This window comes from Palaemon carinicauda, chromosome 3, assembly GCF_036898095.1.
Source record: "Palaemon carinicauda isolate YSFRI2023 chromosome 3, ASM3689809v2, whole genome shotgun sequence".
Lineage (NCBI taxonomy): Eukaryota > Metazoa > Arthropoda > Malacostraca > Decapoda > Palaemonidae > Palaemon > Palaemon carinicauda.
In genome coordinates this window covers 163,700,547-163,720,546 of record NC_090727.1, presented here as the reverse complement: position 1 = coordinate 163,720,546, position 20,000 = coordinate 163,700,547, and the positions used below count along the sequence as shown (strand labels likewise).

Genomic DNA, 20,000 nt, shown 5'->3' with positions numbered 1-20,000 from the left:
TACTGTTGGAGCCCATTGGCTTAAAGCATCCTGCTTTTCCAACTAGGGCTGTAGCATAATAATAATAATAATAATAATAATAATAATAATAATAATAATAGGGTAAATACATTTGTGATTATTTGCCTTAGTAATTATATTTTCTCCTAAACAGATGTTGTCAGTGACGGACCATCTAATACGAAAGACTGTTTCTATACTACGCTGTTCTCCATGAAGAAGGTAAGGTACTAAATTGGGTCTATTTGAATATTTAATGGGTTTGGGAAAAACTCCCATATTTATTATTAGTTTTATTTTTTAGGCCTGAAATATTTTGTTCGTTTTCATTGTACTTACGTATTAGATCTCGTAAATTTAATTTTACCTTTTGTATTTGACACTCAAGGAAAGGTATTCTTTCTCTTATACCTAGTTCACTAATACACGACAATTCTAAATTAAACGGAATATTATACCTCAATTGATACCTGTCTAGCGGACAGCTCGCTCATTTCCATGTTTTACTCGGGGTCAAGTATTTATTTCCATTCTATTGGGTAGCTGTCAGCAACTAGCTGTAAGCCTGCTAAGCAACTACCTTCTAAATACAATGAATACGGCTACTTGTTTTTTAGTGGCTGGTGGTTAACAATTTGATTGTTGGGTGGGGTGTTGAACAGCGGTTGTTGTTGTTTTTTTTTTTTTTTTTTTTTTTTTTTTTTTTTTTTTTTTTTTTTTTTTTTTTTTTTTTGTCTCCAGTGAAACTTGAATGGCATTCCTCAAGTTTTTAGGCCATATCTTCATAGACTTCCCTTGGGGTCATACTTTTCTGATACTTAATTACAGAGTGGCCCTCTTTCAGGTTTCGGGACTTTAATGCAGATAAAGATTCAAGGAGCAAATAAATAAGTTTCTGACCATAGTTTAAGATAGTTGTCATCTGCCAAAATGCTTGTCACTATTTCTGATTGTGGACAAGAATTTAGTAGGTTTTCTTTACATTGTCCTCACATTACTAGTTTAGGACGACTAATTCGAGCCTATGCAAACATTAATTTAAAGGGTAATATACTAATCATCAGTTCTATTCACAATGATTTTTTACGTAAAAATGTGTTTCCCATATCAATTAAAGGTTTAAAAAAATGTAGTAAAATAAAAGTAATGGTAATCTCCCCAGTATGATAAAGAGCAAGTGTTTGATTATATAATGTGTATATATATATAGATATATATATATATATATATATATATATATATATATATATATATATATATATATATATATATATATGTGTGTGTGTGTGTGCGTTTATATAATGTATATATATATGTATGTATAATGTATATATATATATATATATATATATATATATATATATATATATATATATATATATATATATATATATATATATATATATATATATATATATATATATATATATGAATGTATATCTCTTGTAACGCTCTGTGACATTGCCAGAGGTAGAATTATTCGGTCTCTCCCCATCCCCCGACTAGTGGAGAGAGGGGTTGTAGTCAATAAAAGGGGAGGGGGTTGGGGGAGAGTTGAATCTGCTTATGTGTATATGTGTATATCTATTTAAATATTTGACCGTCATTATTGCCGGGTCGCGTACACTAGTAATCGTAATAATGAAAATACACTACCAAACAGGAAACCAGAACCAGTAATTTATTACGTTTAAAACATTTTTGTTATGTAAGACACTTGTAATGATAAAGGAAAGTTTTTTTTTTTTTTAATGGTCATTACTCAGGATAAAATGTACGTTTTATGATCCCAGTAATTTTCCGGCTCGGATGAAATGTACAGTAAATGATTGTCGTTTGTCCCCACGTGTTCAGGAAGGAATTTATTGTCACCTTGGTCGCTTCAGGTGTAGTTGCTTCCTCCTCTGCTGTGGTTTTTCTTGTTCCCGTAGTTATTGTCATGTTATTCCTTAAGGCAAGTGTTGAAAATTACGTAAAGAACTTCCCTTTAATCTAGCAGACTTTGACGCGGTCAATTTCTTGGAAATCCACATTTTAACTTTTATTAGTACCAGCCGAACTCGGTTGAGTCCCTTGTCAGGCTAGGAGGAACGTAGAGAGGAGAGGTTCCCTTTTTTTGTTTCATTTGCTCGATGTCGGCTGCCCCCCAAATTTGGGGAAAATGCCTTGGTATATGTATGTATTTATGTATTAATAACAAAGTTTGAATGATGTTACGCCCAGTATCGATTTTTTTTTTATTTTAACTAGTATTCATAAAGTTTATTTGATGTTACGCCAAGTATCTATTTTTTTTCTATTTTAACTAGTATTCATAAAGTTTATATGATGTTACGCCAAGTATCTATTTTTTTTTTTTTATTTTAACTAGTATTCATAAAGTTTATATGATGTTACGCCAAGTATCTATTTTTTTTATTTTAACTAGTATTCATAAAGTTTATATGATGTTACGCCAAGTATCTATTTTTTTTTTATTTTAACTAGTATTCATAAAGTTTATATGATGTTACGCCAAGTATCTATTTTTTTTATTTTATTTTAACTAGTATTCATAAAGTTTATATGATGTTACGCCAAGTATCTATTTTTTTTTTTATTTTAACTAGTATTCATAAAGTTTATATGATGTTACGCCAAGTATCTATTTTTTTTTTTTATTTTAACTAGTATTCATAAAGTTTATTTGATGTTACGCCAAGTATCTATTTTTTTTCTATTTTAACTAGTATTCATAAAGTTTATATGATGTTACGCCAAGTATCTATTTTTTTTTTTTTATTTTAACTAGTATTCATAAAGTTTATATGATGTTACGCCAAGTATCTATTTTTTTTATTTTAACTAGTATTCATAAAGTTTATATGATGTTACGCCAAGTATCTATTTTTTTTTTATTTTAACTAGTATTCATAAAGTTTATATGATGTTACGCCAAGTATCTATTTTTTTTATTTTAACTAGTATTCATAAAGTTTATATGATGTTACGCCAAGTATCTATTTTTTTTTTATTTCAACTAGTATTCATTAAGTTTATATGATGTTACGCCAAGTATCTATTTTTTTTTATTTCAACTAGTATTCATAAAGTTTATATGATGTTACGCCAAGTATCTATTTTTTTATTTTAACTAGTATTCATAAAGTTTATATGATGTTACGCCAAGTATCTATTTTTTTTATTTCAACTAGTATTCATTAAGTTTATATGATGTTACGCCAAGTATCTATTTTTTTTTAACTTGCATTCGTAAAGTTTATATGATGTTACGCCAAGTATCTATTTTTTTTTATTTTAACTAGTATTCATAAAGTTTATATGATGTTACGCCAAGTATCTATTTTTTTATTTTAACTAGTATTCATAAAGTTTATATGATGTTACGCCAAGTATCTATTTTTTTTATTTCAACTAGTATTCATAAAGTTTATATGATGTTACGCCAAGTATCTATTTTTTTTTATTTCAACTAGTATTCATAAAGTTTATATGATGTTACGCCAAGTATCTATTTTTTTTTATTTCAACTAGTATTCATAAAGTTTATATGATGTTACGCCAAGTATCTATTTTTTTTTATTTTAACTAGTTTTCATAAAGTTTATATGATGTTACGCCAAGTATCTATTTTTTTTATTTTAACTAGTATTCATAAAGTTTATATGATGTTACGCCAAGTATCTATTTTTTTTAACTTGCATTCGTAAAGTTTATGTGATGTTACGCCAAGTATATATTTTTTTATTTTAACTAGTATTCATAAAGTTTATATGATGTTACGCCAAGTATCTATTTTTTTATTTTAACTAGTATTCATAAAGTTTATATGATGTTACGCCAAGTATCTATTTCTTTTTTTATTTTAACTAGTATTCATAAAGTTTATATGATGTTACGCCAAGTATCTATTTTTTTATTTTAACTAGTATTCATAAAGTTTATATGATGTTACGCCAAGTATCTATTTCTTTTTTTATTTTAACTAGTATTCATAAAGTTTAGATGATGTTACGCCAAGTATCTATTTTTTTTTTATTTTAACTAGTATTCATAAAGTTTATATGATGTTACGCCAAGTATCTATTTTTTTTTATTTTAACTAATATTCATAAAGTTTATATGATGTTACGCCAAGTATCTATTTTTTTTTATTTTAACTAGTATTCATAAAGTTTATATGATGTTACGCCAAGTATCTATTTTTTTTTATTTTAACTAGTATTCATAAAGTTTATATGATGTTACGCCAAGTATCTATTTTTTTTTATTTTAACTAGTATTCATAAAGTTTATATGATGCTACGCCAAGTATCTATTTTTTTTTATTTCAACTAGTATTCATTAAGTTTATATGATGTTACGCCAAGTATCTATTTTTTTTTTAACTTGCATTCGTAAAGTTTATATGATGTTACGCCAAGTATCTATTTTTTTTATTTTAACTAGTATTCATAAAGTTTATATGATGTTACGCCAAGTATCTATTTTTTTTAACTTGCATTCGTAAAGTTTATATGATGTTACGCCAAGTATCTATTTTTTTTTATTTTAACTAGTATTCATAAAGTTTATATGATGTTATGCCAAGTATCTATTTTTTTATTTTAACTAGTATTCATAAAGTTTATATGATGTTACGCCAAGTATCTATTTTTTTTATTTCAACTAGTATTCATAAAGTTTATATGATGTTACGCCAAGTATCTATTTTTTTTTATTCCAACTAGTATTCATAAAGTTTATATGATGTTACGACAAGTATCTATTTTTTTTTTATTAACTAGTATTCATAAAGTTTATATGATGTTACGCCAAGTATCTATTTTTTTTATTATAACTAGTTTTCATAAAGTTTATATGATGTTACGCCAAGTATCTATTTTTTTTATTTTAACTAGTATTCATAAAGTTTATATGATGTTACGCCAAGTATCTATTTTTTTTAACTTGCATTCGTAAAGTTTATGTGATGTTACGCCAAGTATATATTTTTTTTTATTTTAACTAGTATTCATAAAGTTTATATGATGTTACGCCAAGTATCTATTTTTTTATTTTAACTAGTATTCATAAAGTTTATATGATATTACGCCAAGTATCTATTTTTTTTTATTTTAACTAGTATTCATAAAGTTTATATGATGTTACGCCAAGTATCTATTTTTTTTAACTTGCATTCGTAAAGTTTATATGATGTTACGCCAAGTATCTATTTTTTTATTTTAACTAGTATTCATAAAGTTTATATGATGTTACGCCAAGTATCTATTTTTTTTATTTCAACTAGTATTCATAAAGTTTATATGATGTTACGCCAAGTATCTATTTTTATTTTATTTTAACTAGTATTCATAAAGTTTATATGATGTTACGCCAAGTATCTATTTTTTTTATTTTAACTAGTATTCATAAAGTTTATATGATGTTACGCCAAGTATCTATTTTTTTATTTCAACTAGTATTCATAAAGTTTATATGATGTTATGCCAAGTATCTATTTTTTTTTATTTCAACTAGTATTCATAAAGTTTATATGATGTTATGACAAGTATCTATTTTTTTTAACTTGCATTCGTAAAGTTTATATGATGTTACGCCAAGTATCTTTTTTTTTATTTCAACTAGTATTCATAAAGTTTATATGATGTTACGCCAAGTATCTATTTTTTTTATTTCAACTAGTATTCATAAAGTTTATATGATGTTACGCCAAGTATCTATTTTTTTTTATTTCAACTAGTATTCATAAAGTTTATATGATGTTACGCCAAGTATCTATTTTTTTTTATTTCAACTAGTATTCATAAAGTTTATTTGATGTTACGCCAAGTATCTATTTTTTTTATTTCAACTAGTATTCATGAAGTTTATATGATGTTACGCCAAGTATCTATTTTTTTTATTTCAACTAGTATTCATAAAGTTTATAATGTTACGCCAAGTATCTATTTTTTTTTATTTCAACTAGTATTCATAAAGTTTATATGATGTTACGCCAAGTATCTTTTTTTTTTATTTCAACTAGTATTCATAAAGTTTATATGATGTTACGCCAAGTATCTATTTTTTTTTATTTCAACTAGTATTCATAAAGTTTATATGATGTTACGCCAAGTATCTATTTTTTTTAAATTTGCATTTGTAAAGTTTATATGATGTTACGCCAAGTATCTATTTTTTTTTATTTTAACTAGTATTCATAAAGTTTATATGATGTTACGCCAATTATCTATTTTCTTAACTTGGATTCGTGAAGTTTATATGATGTTACGCCAAGTATCTGTTTTTTTTTATTTTAACTAGTATTCATAAAGTTTATATGATGTTACGCCAAGTATCTATTTTTTATTTATTTTAACTAGTATTCATAAAGTTTATATGATGTTACGCCAAGTATCTATTTTCTTTTATTTTAACTAGTATTCATAAAGTTTATATGATGTTACGCCAAGTATCTATTTTTTTTTATTTTAACTAGTATTCATAAAGTTTATATGATGTTACGCCAAGTATCTATTATTTTTTTCAACTAGTATTCATAAAGTTTATATGATGTTACGCCAAGTATCTATTTTTTTTTTATTTTAACTAGCATTCATAAAGTTTATAGGATGTTACGCCAAGTATCTATTTTTTTTATTTTAACTAGTATTCATAAAGTTTATATGATGTTACGCCATGTATCTATTTTTTTTTATTTTAACTAGTATTCATAAAGTTTATATGATGTTACGCCAATTATCTATTTTTTTCTTATTTTAACTAGTATTCATAAAGTTTTTATGATGTTACGCCAAGTATCTATTTTTTTTATTTTAACTAGTATTCATAAAGTTTTTATGATGTTACGCCAAGTATCTATTTTTTTTTAACTTGCATTCGTAAAGTTTATATGATGTTACGCCAAGTATCTATTTTTTTTATTTTAACTAGTATTCATAAAGTTTATATGATGTTACGCCAAGTATCTATTTTTTTTAACTTGCATTCGTAAAGTTTATATAATGTTGCGCCAAGTATCTATTTTTTTTATTTTAACTAGTATTCATAAAGTTTATATGATGTTACGCCAAGTATCTTTTTTTTTATTTTAACTTGTATTCATAAAGTTTATATGAAGTTACGCCAAGTATCTATTTTTTTATTTTAATTAGTATTCATAAAGTTTATATGATGTTACGCCAAGTATATATTTTTTTTTTATTTCAACTAGTATTCATAAAGTTTATATGATGTTACGCCAAGTATCTATTTTTTTTTATTTCAACTAGTATTCATAAAGTTTATATGATGTTACGCCAAGTATCTATTTTTTTTTATTTTAACTACTATTCATAAAGTTTATATGATGTTACGCCAAGTATCTATTTTTTTTTATTTTAACTAGTATTCATAAAGTTTATATGATGTTACGCCAAGTATCTATATTTTTTTTAACTTGCATTCGTAAAGTTTATATGATGTTACGCCAAGTATCTATTTTTTTTATTTTAACTAGTATTCATAAAGTTTATATGATGTTACGCCAAGTATATATTTTTTTTAACTTGCATTCGTAAAGTTTATATGATGTTACGCCAAGTATCTATTTTTTTATTTTAACTAGTATTCATAAAGTTTATATGATGTTACGCCAAGTATCTATTTTTTTTTATTTCAACTAGCATTCATAAAGTTTATATGATGTTACGCCAAGTATCTATTTTTTTTATTTCTACTAGTATTCATAAAGTTTATATGATGTTACGCCAAGTATCTATTTTTTTTTAATTTTAAATAGTATTCATAAAGTTTATATGATGTTACGCCAAGTATCTATTTTTTTTTATTTTAACTAGTATTCATAAAGTTTATATGATGTTACGCCAAGTATCTATTTTTTTTTGTATTTCAACTAGTATTCATAAAGTTTATGTGGTGTTACGCCAAGTATCTATTTTTTTTTTTATTTCAACTAGTATTCATAAAGTTTATGTGATGTTACGCCAAGTATCTATTTTTTTTGTTATTTCAACTAGTATTCATAAAGTTTATGTGATGTTACGCCAAGTATCTATTTCTTTTTTCATTTTAACTAGTATTCATAAAGTTTATATGATGTTACGCCAAGTATCTATTTTTTTTAATTCAACTAGTATTCCTAAAGTTTATATGATGTTACGCCAAGTATCTATTTTTTTTTATTTGCATTCGTAAAGTTTATATGATGTTACGCCAAGTATCTATTCTTTTTTATTTTAACTAGTATTCATAAAGTTTATATGATGTTACGCCAAGTATCTATTTCTTTTTTTATTTTAACTAGTATTCATGAAGTTTATATGATGTTACGCCAAGTATCTATTTCTTTTTTTATTTTAACTAGTATTCATAAAGTTTATATGATGTTATGCCAAGTATCTATTTTTTTTATTTCAACTAGTATTCATAAAGTTTATATGATGTTACGCCAAGTATCTATTTTTTTTTTTAATTTGCTTTCGTAAAGTTTATATGATGTTACGCCAAGTATATATTTTTTTTATTTTAACTAGTATTCATAAAGTTCATATGATGTTACGCCAAGTATCTATTTTTTTTTATTTCAACTAATATTCATAAAGTTTATATGATGTTACGCCAAGTATCTATTTTCTTAACTTGGATTCGTAAAGTTTATATGATGTTACGCCAAGTATCTATTTTTTTTTATTTTAACTAGTATTCATAAAGTTTATATGATGTTACGCCAAGTATCTATTTTCTTAACTTGGATTCGTAAAGTTTATATGATGTTACGCCAAGTATCTATTTTTATTTTATTTTAACTAGTATTCATAAAGTTTATATGATGTTACGCCAAGTATATATTTTTTTTTATTTTAACTAGTATTCATAAAGTTTATATGATGTTACGCCAAGTATCTATTTTTTATTTATTTTAACTAGTATTCATAAAGTTTAGGCTATATGATGTTACGCCAAGTATCTATTTTCTTTTATTTTAACTAGTATTCATAAAGTTTATATGATGTTACCCCAAGTATCTATTTTTTTAATTTTATCAAGTATTCATAAAGTTTATATGATGTTACGTCAAGTATCTATTTTTTTTTATTTTAACTAGTATTCATGAAGTTTATATGATGTTACGCCAAGTATCTATTTTTATTTTATTTTAACTAGTATTCATAAAGTTTATATGGTGTTACGCCAAGTATCTATTTTTTTTTTATTTTAACTAGTATTCATAAAGTTTATATGATGTTACGCCAAGTATATATTTTTTTTAACTTGGATTCGTAAAGTTTATATGATGTTACGCCAAGTATCTATTTTTTTTTATTTAAACTAGTATTCATAAAGTTTTATATGATGTTACGCCAAGTATCTATTTTTTTTTTATTTTAACTAGTATTCATAAAGTTCATATGATGTTACGCCAAGTATCTATTTTTTTTTATTTTAACTAGTATTCATAAAGTTCATATGATGTTACGCCAAGTATCTTTTTTTTTTATTTTAACTAGTATTCATAAAGTTTATATGATGTTACGCCAAGTATCTATTTTTTTTATTTTAACTAGTATTCATAAAGTTTATATGATGTTACGCCAAGTATCTATTTTTTTTTTATTTTAACTAGTATTCATAAAGTTTATATGATGTTACGCCAAGTATCTATTTTTTTTATTTTAACTAGTATTCATAAAGTTTATATGATGTTACGCCAAGTATCTATTTTTTTTAACTTGCATTCGTAAAGTTTATATGATGTTACGCCAAGTATCTATTTTTTTTATTTTAACTAGTATTCATAAAGTTTATATGATGTTACGCCAAGTATCTATTTTTTTTATTTTAAGTAGTATTCATAAAGTTTATATGATGTTACGCTAAGTATCTATTTTTTTTTAACTTGCATTCGTAAAGTTTATATGATGTTACGCCAAGTATCTATTTTTTTATTATTTCAACTAGTATTCATAAAGTTTATGTGATGTTACGCCAAGTATCTATTTTTTTTTATTTCAACTAGTATTCATAAAGTTTATGTGATGTTACGCCAAGTATCTATTTCTTTTTTCATTTTAACTAGTATTCCTAAAGTTTTATGATGTTACGCCAAGTATCTATTTTTTTTTAATTTGCATTCGTAAAGTTTATATGATGTTACGCCAAGTATCTATTTTTTTTTATTTTAACTAGTATTCATAAAGTTTATATGATGTTACGCCAAGTATCTATTTTTTTTAATTTGCATTCGTAAAGTTTATATGATGTTACGCCAAGTATCTATTTTTTTTATTTTAACTAGTATTCATAAAGTTTATATGATGTTACGCCAAGTATCTATTTTTTTTTAATTTGTATTCATAAAGTTTATATGATGTTACGCCAAGTATCTATTTCTTTTTTTTATTTTAACTAGTATTCATAAAGTTTATATGATGTTACGCCAAGTATCTATTTTTTTTATTTTAACTAGTATTCATAAAGTTTATATGATGTTACGCCAAGTATCTATTTTTTTTAATTTGCATTCGTAAAGTTTATATGATGTTACGCCAAGTATCTATTTTTTTTTATTTGCATTCGTAAAGTTTATATGATGTTACGCCAAGTATCTATTTTTTTATCTTAACTAGTATTCATAAAGTTTATATGATGTTACGCCAAGTATCTATTTTTTTTTTAATTTCAACTAGTATTCATAAATTTTTTATGATGTTACACCAAGTATCTATTTTTTTAACTAGTATTCATAAAGTTTATATGATGTTACGCCAAGTATCTATTTTCTTAACTTGGATTCGTAAAGTTTATATGATGTTACGCCAAGTATCTATTTTTTTAACTTGTATTCATAAAGTTTATGTGATGTTACGGCAAGCATATAGTTTTTTAAACTTTAAGCATAGATCTTCCTCAATGATATTTAGTTTTGCTTCACTACATTAAAATAAATTTAAAACTAATTCGATAAGTTCACTGTTATACTTCAACCCTATTCTTGTTTCTAATCCACATAACAGCAAAACAACGAGGACAGAATCTTCAAAATATAATGGCTTCACCTGTCTTCATTAAACATGAAATTTATTCTATGAAATGATAAACCACCATGAAAAAGTGGATATTAACCACTGGATCTTGTAGAGCTAATGGATTAGGCCCTACATGTTTCGCAGTGAAATCAAAGTTATCCCAGTGTTACCGATCAATTTTTCAAGTATGTAAAAACCACCTGAAGGAATAGAGTGAATGGCTAATCACCATTTCTCTGGATCAATACTATCATTAACAGACATGTAAATCAATTAACTGGAAATATTCGATAAGGGTAATATATTAATAGGCACTGACCAAATGCAAGTGTTCTAATGAAAGGGGTTACTGCAAATATTGCTTTATCATGTATCAAGTCAAAAAAATTCCGTAAGCTTTTTTAAAGAGTAGAAGAGCAATTTCTTCATTTGTAAAATACAGCAGACTACATAAGCTTCCTAATCCAACGTTAAACAAAAATCAATTCACACTACCTACATAGACGCTGAACAACAGGGTAATTACTGTAACTTTAGATCACTCATTTCTTCACAATGTTCTATCTAAAGAGACATGAATGTTTCGTAAGTTTGGATTAAACTTGCGAAAAAATTACCAGTCTCTTTAGATGGAACACTGTAAAGAAATAAATTATCAAAGGTTCAGTAATTACCCAGAATTTTTCCCTGGTGTAATATTCAGTAACACTTATTACAAATTGAGATGGAAACGTTAATGTTTTGTCCTTTTAATTAGCCTGCAAGAAAATCGCTTTATCGTCTTGAAAGAAGTTGCCTGAAATAATGGCTTGCCATGTATGGCTTCAATTTGAGTTCCCTGCTCCTCTCTTGTAAAAGGCTGCAAGACAAATGTCTCTTGAAAATGAGAATTATTACCATGTTGTTCAGCGTCTCTGTGGGTAGTCTGAATTGATTTTTGTTTAATTGGAATGGAAAACTTATGTAAAGACTCAACTGTATTTTACTGATGATGAAATTGCTCTTCTACTCTTTAAAAAAGCTTACGGAATTTTCTTGACTTGATAAATGATAAAGCAATATTTGCAGTAACACCTTTCATTAGGACACTTGCATTTGCTCAGTGCCTGTTTAATATATTACCCTTATCGAATATTTTCAGTTAATTGGTTTACATTAGTCTGTTAATGATTGTATTGATCCATGGAAATGGTGATTGGCCATCCACGCTATTTATTCAGGTGGTTTTTACATACTTAAAAAAACGTAAATTTCAAAGTAACTAATTAGTTTGATTTTACGTTTAATTTTCGTTCTTTCTCTTGAAGGTGGTTTTTACATACTTAAAAAAAACGTAAATTTCAAAGTAACTAATTAGTTTGATTCTACGTTTAATTTTCGTTCTTTCTCTTGAAGTTAATAAATTATTTGAATATGTATCACTCTGTTGCAAGTTTATTTTATTTGATTGCTTTTCCCTCTTTGACTTTGAATTTCTAGGACGGACTCACAAGGCCAAAAAGAGACTAATAACGCATGTAAACACGAGTCCATTTACACGCCCACAAACAATAGCTGTTTCTATTCCGCACCCAGGCGTCCTCGTCCAATTGAAAGGTCAAGGAAATGTAATATTCAACGGCACTATTCCCCATCTACCTACACAGCAAAGGAATATTCTGCGCATATTAGGTAACGCCAGAAGAACATCCTTGGTTTGTTACCTTGGGTTCGGAATCTTTTCCATTCCTTTGTTTATTTACTTTTTCTTTTTTGTTCAAATGAATGGATTGTCTGTTTCTTTTGAGACATTTTGGTTCTTCCCAGCGCTGTTTTTTTTTTTTTCTCACACCAGAAGTGACTGAAGGGAAATGTGATGTTTTATTAAAAAGCTATTAGATTTACAGTAGTTTTTTTCTATTTTCAACTCTGTTGTTATTCCTAATCTTCTCTCAGGAGAATTTTTCTGTTTGTATGATTGATGTGAAAGTTTATGACTCACTGACTTGTTCTCTACTATTCCAGTAACCTACTGGTGCCATAGGCCTGTATCCTTACTTGTGGATATATTAAAACAGATTACCGTTCTGTTTGTCTTCTATGATTTATTTTCATTTTGGCATTGCGATTTTTTTTATTAAAATACTCTTAGATTTAGTTTTATTGTTTTCGCTTCTGTTATTATCTCTAATCTTCTCTCAGGAGAATTTTCATTTTTGTATGATTGATGTGAAAGTTGATGACTCACTGGCTTGTTCTCTACTATTCCAGTAACATACTGGTGCCATAGGCCTGTATCATTGTGGATCTATTCAAACAGAATGCCGTTTTGTTTGTTTATGTTATCATTTATCTTTATTTTAGCATTATTATGTTTTATTAAAAAGCTCTGAGATTTAGTTTTACTGTTTTTTCCTCTCTTATCTCTTATCTTCTCTCAGGAACATTTTCCCTTTTTTATGATTAATGTGAAAATTGACGACTCACTGGCTTGTTCTCTACTATTCCAGTGACCTATAGGGGCCATAGGCCTGTATCATTGTGGATATATTAAAACAGATTACCGTTTTCTTTGTATATTCTATGATTTATTTTTACTTTTGGCATTGTGATGTTTTTATTAAAAAGCTCTTAGATTTAATTTTATTGTTTTCGCTTCTGTTAATATCTTTAATCTTCTCTCAGGAACATTTTCCTTTTTGTATGATTGATGTAAAAGTTGATGACTCACTGGCTTGTTCTCTACGATTCCATTCTCGATCTGCCTCATGAAACAACAACGAAAACAATGACTACAGCAGCAATGTCGATGCTGATCAGGGTTTAAACTTTTAAGCTAATTGCCTTAGTTTGAGGTAATTTGTATGGTTTCAAAGTAATTTTATTTTAAAGCTAATGATATTTTAAGATAATTTCGGTATTGCTAGCTTCAAATTTAAGGAAATTTGAAAAGTTCTAAGGTAATCCAAGATAAAATGCTACAGCATGTGGCTCTTAGCTCAAGTTTGAACCTTGATGCTGATAATTAACTTAGTGCTGAAAAAAAAAAAAAAATTGGAAATGTTGAAAGACATTTTGTGACATTTGGTTTTTGGATTGATTGAATTTTTTTTTTCAACCAATTCCTTTGTTGTTTGATTACTGGCTTCCAATGTTACTCTTGGATGAAGCGAAATTTTTATCAATATTAGTTTCCTGTCAGATACTTTAGAAAATTGTTACCACCAGCTTCCTTATTAGAAAAAAGTGGGTCTCTTTTTTTTTCTTTATGTATTATTATTATTATTATTATTATTATTATTATTATTATTATTATTATTATTATTATTATTGTTATTAATATTATTATTATTATTATTGTTATTATTATTGTTATTATTATTATTATTATTATTATTGTTGTTGTTGTTGTTAATATTATTATTATTATTATTATTATTGTTATTATTATTATTATTATTATTATTATTATTATTATTATTATTATTGTTATTATTATTATTACAACTTAAGTTGGAAAAGCAAGGGAAAAATAGCCCAGTGAGGGAAGGAAATAAATAAATGATATAAACAATTAACAATTAATAAAATATTTTAAAAATAGTAACAAAATCAAAATATATATTACATTTATAAACTTTAAAAAGACTTATGCTAACCTGTTTAACATGACAACATTTGCTGCAAGTTTGAACTTTTGAAGTTCATTAGTTATTGAAGTCTTTTCGCTGGCTGTATTTGCACTGCAATTCTATGTGATTCAATCTAATCTCAACCATTTCTTATCATGAACATAAATGGAAGTACATAATAAATAGATCAATAAACTCTTATCCGAAGCATTTATCTGAACGAACACGAGATTCGTAATGGACACCATTTGCATACAAAATCATTCCTAGTGTTTTCTTTCCACGTTTCTTAATTAGAGAAATAAACATTTGTAGAAATTCAACAAATTTTCACGTCTTAATGTCGTTAGATGGTAATATGTATTTCATGCGAAAATATTTATATTGATCTTTTATTTCTTTAATAATGGTGATTATAAACACATTAGAAAAACTGACCATAGTATATTGAAAAGCAGTGATCTAAATAGAAACTTTTTCCGATATATCTCTCAAGCTGTTTATAAAAGCTTAAAGTACTTATTGAATACTTTTCCTGCTTATCGCTTTAGGAAACGTCAGTTATGTCGGTGAATCCGACACTCTTCAGCCCATTTGCCTTTTAAATAAGTCGAGAAATGTTTAATCTTATTTGTATCTTGACCAGATCAATGTTTATCAGTCCCTCTTCACTTCGATTTTGAAATCCCCTGTCGAAGAATCTCAGAATTATGTTTTAATTTTCAAATTGTATTAAAATGCCTCTATGGTAGTTAGGTCTGTTGTTTCCTCTCTTTTTTTTTCAGTTGAACAATATTAGCATCTTTGTTTATCTTTCATCAGTCTCTTGCAGAATCTAATTGCTTTCAGTCAATCTTATCTAGCAGCATTTGTCTGAAGAGATATACAGATTCTCGGTTGTTTTTAGAAAAAAAGATCAACATTAATTAGTGTACTTTTAGGTAAATTATTAACATTATTTATGCAAACCAAGCTGGAATCCTAGGAGATAAGGAGGTTGCAAGTTTATTGACATAAATTATTAATAGTATTATTTCTACAAACCAAGCTGCAATTCTAGGTAGATAAGGAGAAAGCTGGAAGTTTATTGACCTAAATTATTAACAGTATTATTTATACAAACTAAGCTGTAATCGTAGGTGGATAAGGAGAAGGCTGCAAGCTTAAGGACCTGAATTATTATCATTATTATTTATACAAACCAAACTGCAATCTTAGGTAGATAAGAAGGCTGAAAGTTTAGGGACCTAGAGTATTGATAGTATTATTTATAAAAACAAAGCTGAAATCCAGCCACCCGTGGAGATACTACCGCTAGAGTGTTATGGGGTCCTTTGACTGGCCAGACAGTACTACATTGGACCCTTCTCTTTGGTTACGGTTCACTTTCCCTTTGCCTACACATACACCGAATAGTCTGGCATATTCTTTACAGATTCTCCTCTGTCCTCATACACCTGACAACACTGAGATTACCAAACAATTCTTATTCACCAAAGGGGTTAACTACTGCACTGTAATTGTTCAGTGGCTACTTTTCTCTTGGTAAGGGTAGAAGAGGTTCTTTAGTTATGGTAAGCAGCTCTTCTAGGAGAAGGACACTCCAAAATCAAACCATTGTTCTCTAGTCTTGGGTAGTGCCATAGACTCTGTACCATGGCCTTCCACTATCTTGGGTTAGAGTTCTCTTGCTTGAGGGTACACTCGGGCACACTATTCTATCTAATTTTTCTTCCTTATGTTTTGTTAAAGTTTTTATAGTTTATATAGGAGATATTTATTTTAATATTCTTAAAATATTTATTTTTTCCTTGCTTCCTTTCCTCACTGGGCTATTTTCCCTGTTGGAGCCCCTGGGCTTATAGCATCCTGCTTTTCCAACTAGGGTTGTAGGTTAGCAATTAATAGTAATAGTAATAGATAAGAAGGCTGCAAGTTTAGGGACCTATATTATTGACAGTATTATTTATACGAACCAAGCTGGAATCCTAGGAAGATAAGAAGATTGTTAGTTTAGGACCTAAATTATTAACTATTGTTTATACAAACCAAGCTGATATATAGATGTTAAGGAGGCGAAGGCTGCAAGCTTAAGAACCTAAAGAGGTAAAGCAGCCCATTGCGAAAATAAAAGTACAAAGTGAAATTTAAAACTGGAATATCAAATTATAATGTAAGTTAGGATCAATAGCTACTCAAATATAGTAAACAACAGATGAACAGTAAACAAAATAATACTTGTGCCACGTTTGAACTTCTAAAACTCCATCGATTAAACAATTAAACTCTAAACAGGAACATTGTTTACAGAACTTGCTCATAACCTGGGTAAGGCGTTGGGAGTACATTGTGGTATTGAGCCTCGCTATAAAAAAAGAAAGAAAGAAAAAAAAGCTGCATAGAACTAACTGCATACTTAATACTATGAGGTGGATGGTATTATCTTGGATAGTCTGAATGCCAAGGATAATATTATTATTATTATTATTATTATTATTATTATTATTATTATTATTATTATTATTATTATTATTATTTATAGTATTATTGTTATTGTTATTATTTATTATTATTATTATTATTAACATGTATTGTTATTTATTATTTATTATTATTATTATTATTATTATTATTATTATTATTATTACAACCCTAGTTGGAAAAGCAGGATGTTATATGCCCAAGGGTTCAAGTTAGCCGATGATACAAAGATGCCAAAGATTGATATCCAGGGTCATGGACAGAGTTTTAATATATAGCACATTGTTGATAATTAATACAAGATAACTCATTGTCAGTTCAATTACTTCAGTTTTTCGTCTAGTTTTGTTTAAATGGCGAGGCATCAGTTCTTATACTGGGCTGGGTAGAAGTTCTTATCGTGGGGAATATATTTTTTGCATTTATCCTTCAGAGTAGAGAGAATTTTTATATAGAAAATTTAAGACAAATTACATATAATATAGATTATATACATTTATGCATATCTATATAAATGTGTATATCTATCTATCGATCGATCTATATATATATATATTATATATATAATACATACATACATATAATGTATATATAATATATATATTATATATGTGTGTGTTGTAATATATATAATATATACATATTATACAAATATATATATAATATCATATATATGTAATATATATTATGTGTGTATATATATATATTACATATATACAAATATATAATTATAATATTATATATATACATATATACAAATAATATATATATATTATATATATATATATATATTTTATATACATACACACACAATAAAATTTTTGCACATTTAAACATGTTTTTCAAATTTCAGATAAGCCATATATATAGTAATACATTAAAGTCTGGATTTTCTTAATGACCCTTGTGATCAGAGCCCCAGGCGAAATTACCCAAAGACGACAGTATCTGACCGGTGGGTCAGGGTTCGAAATCCGCCCGGTCAGGTGCTATAGTCTTTTGAGTGATTTCGCTTGGAGCTCTGATCCCGAAGTCGTTAAGAGAATTCAGACTTTAATGTATTAAATATATATAACCTTTTTATTATGTTTATTATTTATTATTACTATATATATATATACATATATATATAATATTATATATTATATATATAAGAGAATTTGTTTAACTTTCTACATCGTTGTACTTTACAACCAACACAACTGTATGACAAACTATCCTTTCAAGCATTGTAGTTGGCGTATCTCATTGCGTTAGTCCTTTCTTCCCTGTGCCCAACATTTAGCTCTTCCCCTCTGTTTAATATTCAATTTACTGCTCTACTTGACTTTGCTTTGATTCTTCCCTCGCTAATTAAATGTGCTTCATCCCCTGTTGAATCAGTTTTCAATTACGCTGTGACTGTTATGCATACATGTGCCAACTTTCATCTTCTGTAATTTGATGGAATATTTCCAGCCAGATCATTTATAACAGGGGCCTTCAAAGTACAGTCATATTTCAGTCGTATGTATTATATATATATATTTTTTTTTCAATTAAAAATAGTTCATTTATTTTTGTCGGTATTTAGTTTATATTTCAGTCAGATTGTGCAAGTTTACGTAATGATTTAATAATCAATTAGAGTTGGGGAATATATTTAAATATGTATTGGGCTCATTTCGACTTTAAACCTTGATGGTGTATTTTCAGTTATTAATTTCGATATTGGTCATTCATTGAGCATTACAGATTAAAATGTTTTAAATTTTGGTTCCTACTTTAGTAGAGCCCTTTTATAAAGGGTGAAAGTGCTGAAGCCTATGGGGCATTGTAGGATACTTATGATGGAGTCAACTCTACTATAGAGAATGAGTTGGTAGTTTAAAGGTTTAAAGGGTGCTCATGAATGGCAGAGGTAAGGGACAGTGACATTGCCCTAGCAAGCAGGACAATCACCATATATACACATGATCAGTGCCCAAGGCCCCTATCCATCTAAGCTAGGACAAAGGAGGGCTAAGCAGTGGCTGCTGATGACTGAGCAGATAGACCTATAGGCTTACTCAAACCCCGTATCCTTACCTCACAAGGATGGTGAGGTTGCAGCGACCAAAGAAACTATCGAGTTTGAGCGGGACTCGAACCCCAGTCTCGGTCCTATCTTAGGTGATCATATGTATATATAGTCAGTCTCTAGAACGTTGTCCTGTTTGATAGGGCAATGTCACCGCCCCTTGTCTCTGCCATTCATGAGCGGCCTTTAAACCTTTAAACTAAGACTGTCATTGATATCCACACCATAACTATAATAATCAGCGATTTTCTGGTTATAACAGATTGTCGGGGATATTCATATATGAGCTAAAACTATAATATTCATGGCATAAATACAGTTAAAAAAGTCAGTGATATTCTCGAAATCTTTTAACCTTTGCTCATAGTTAATTATCGGCTTGATATTTTTTCTTCAATATCATCCCTGGGATACTAATATACGAAGCAGCTCTGATAAAATTTGAATATTTTAATACTCTAAGGATCGTTATATGGTGCGCACTCTGGTAGATTCAGTTGAGTTTGATCATGTTTAGATTTAGGCGAGATGTGGTTTGAGGTTGCAATGCCATCTATCGATCGAAAATATGACCAGATTAGAAACAGGATTAGAGTTATATGATTTAATAATCGTTTCAACAAACATATTAAACTTTGGGCTTTGATATTACCTTCTTGAATATGAATGATTAATATTAATTAATAGTTATAACACTCATGGATATAGGTATGAGGGAACTTTGTCAGGATTACTGTCAACTGGTAATTTTGCGTTGTTTATTCGCTATTTGTCACCTGAATATTGATTTTTTCTGTTTTTGAAATTGCTAATTAAGGC

At 27.3% G+C, this 20,000-nt stretch overlaps 1 long non-coding RNA gene across 2 annotated transcripts in view; it reads left to right on the top strand.

Moving 5' to 3' along the window:
- LOC137638750 (uncharacterized) overlaps positions 1–20,000 on the top strand; it is a 278,791-nt gene that overhangs the window by 72,889 nt on the left and 185,902 nt on the right. For both annotated transcript variants that reach the window (XR_011044182.1, XR_011044181.1), the window contains exon 2: positions 155–222. This is a non-coding gene — a long non-coding RNA (uncharacterized lncRNA). The remainder of the gene's footprint in view (positions 1–154; positions 223–20,000) is intronic.